Source organism: Xyrauchen texanus, chromosome 2, assembly GCF_025860055.1.
Source record: "Xyrauchen texanus isolate HMW12.3.18 chromosome 2, RBS_HiC_50CHRs, whole genome shotgun sequence".
Taxonomy (NCBI): Eukaryota; Metazoa; Chordata; class Actinopteri; order Cypriniformes; family Catostomidae; genus Xyrauchen; species Xyrauchen texanus.
In genome coordinates, this window is record NC_068277.1 from 14,445,487 (window position 1) to 14,447,962 (window position 2,476).

The window sequence follows — 2,476 nt, forward strand, 5'->3', positions numbered from 1 at the left end:
TACAGACAGGAGGTTGTTTTTTTTATTTATGTAATAATGGTCATTATGTGAGAAAATAATTTGTGTTTGATTTCTGTCATTAATAAATATTTCATTAACACCTGCAGCTAGGTAACTTTTTTTTTTTTTTTTTTAGCTGGCTAGCTTATTTCACTACAGAGACTGAGCGAAACGCGTCATAATCTGAAGACCACGCCCACCGGGAGGGAAGACAATCCAACCGTCTCCTTTAGGTGTGTTCGACATCGGCTGCTGCTGGATGTAACCGATCTGCGAGAGTTGCCGCGTGCAGGCGGGGAGGATCTGCAAACGGAGATATGAAGCCGGACACGTTGTGGCTCCCGTAGTTTGCTGCAATTACGTCAGTCATGGCAGATCACGTGGTGTTTGCTTGCTTTATCGCAGACGAGCTGGAAGCGATAGAAATTCCATTATTTTTGCATGACATTGGGCACAATGAGCAACGAAGGTGAGTTAAATGGTTAAATGTAAGAAGTATCTATTTAAACAAATGACACATTATCAATTTAGTTTTAAAGTTACTATACCTAGAATCTGCAAATTATATGTTGAATAAAAATACTGTATCGAAAGTCTAAAGTCTTTGGTTGCTTGCCTTTTAATAATAATTATTATTATTTTGGTTTAAATAGAGAATTACTCATTCTGACAAAGAAATAATGGAGTTTTACTCCAATTTCAACACTTCTGTATACACTAATTATTTGATTAAAATCCCAATTCAACATAAAACACTGAAAATAAATGTTTGACTACATGTGTGTTCAGTTAGGCTACATGTATATAGTGAGTACAATTCCTCTTGTTCTAATTTAGAATGGTTCCAAAAATAGACAATTTTGTGGAGGATGTTGTCCCTCTCTACAGTCTCTCAGAATTTAGAGGTCATTTCAGGCTTTCGAAAGAACAAGTGGAGGTTTTTACTGGTTAATATAAAATTCATTGAACTATTACAAGTGTTAGCATGTTGTCTTGATAACCTATTTTTCTACCTTTGCAGGATGTCATTACTACCCTTGGTCCTGTTTATATGAATTTACAACAGACCAAAATTCCACTCACAAACAGTGTTCTTGCCTGCCTTTGGACATTGGAATCAGGAGTCATATCGTGGGGCGGCAGATAGATTCAACATGTCAAAATCCACTCTTGCCAAGCATCTCCATGAGTTTTGCTGCAATCTGAACACTTACATGGCCCACCACATTTCCTGGCCCAGAGGTCAAAGACTGGAGATGTCAAAGTTAGGGTTTGACGCAGCAGGTTTCCCCAACACTGTATGTGCATTGGATGGGTGTCACATTCCTATACTGAGACCCCACTGTGATAATCCCCTAGCATACATGAATAGGAAACAGTTTTATTCTGTAAATTTAACTGGGTTTTGTGACAGTCAGCGGCGCTTCTGTCACATCAGTGTGGGTTACCCTGGGAGTTGGCATGATGCCAGAGCATTTCGCTTCACAGAAGTTTGTCGTGTTCTTGAAGAAGATCCTCATTCCCTTGTTCCACAAGGAATGCACATAATTGGGGATTCTGCTACCCTTTGTTGCCTCAACTTATGAGGCCTTATAGAGACAATGGTCACTTGTCTGCTAGGCAAAGATACTTTAACAGAAAGCTCAATGCAGCTCGCGTGGTCATTGAGCATGCATTTGGCATTCTAAAATCTAAGTTTAGGAGGCTCCATTGCCTGCAAATGAGAAGCATTTTCAATATCAGTTCAGCAGTCTTAGCCTGCTGCATTTTGCATAATCTTTGTTTAGAGCCCAGTGATCAAGTTGTTGTGGTAGATGATGGTGTTGATGATGAACCACACCCCCAGCAACCCCACAACACTAATGCATGTCATTATAGAGACCAGATTTGTGGCCAGATCTAACTTGTATGTGTATACTAAACATAAAAAAGTAAAGATTTGAATGTACAGAAATATTCAACAAATGATAAAAAAACAGATTTTGTGTTGAAATAAAGAAATGTATTTTATTGAACAAAATTAGTTTGTCATTAGAAATTGTGTTCTTTGGGAACATAAAAAAAAAACAAAAAAAACATTGTAGACATTTTGGGGAAAGGTGTAAATCAAAAGAGAAAACAGCTTTACATTATCATTTTATTGAGGTTCATGTGGATTCTGTAATAGGTGCATAAAGTTTTTTTTTAGAATTTTTTCACTTGACAAGTTGTAGCCCTTTTGTGAGAATGAGTTTTGTATTTTTTTATAGAACGCCATTTTGTTCCTAAAATAAAGTTGCTGGTGAGTTTTTGTAAGGTCCAGTAGAAATAGTGTCATTTGATGTGTTATTTCTGTAAAATGGAGGGGATAAGGAGAGAAATAGATTAACACTACAAAACAAAGAAAATGTAATTTAACCACAGTATTGACATTTATCTTCCTTACAGTATTTGATATAATACCTTGAGATTCATGCCTGTCTGACTGGAAGGAGGG

General features: G+C 37.1%; 1 long non-coding RNA gene across 1 annotated transcript; it reads left to right on the plus strand.

Annotated features, from left to right (window-relative positions):
* Positions 1 to 202: 202 nt before the first annotated feature.
* Positions 203 to 1,142, plus strand: LOC127659110 (uncharacterized). The gene is made up of 3 exons (XR_007972490.1): positions 203 to 469; positions 838 to 937; positions 1,022 to 1,142. It is a non-coding gene; the product is annotated as an uncharacterized LOC127659110 (long non-coding RNA).
* Positions 1,143 to 2,476: the final 1,334 nt, after the last annotated feature.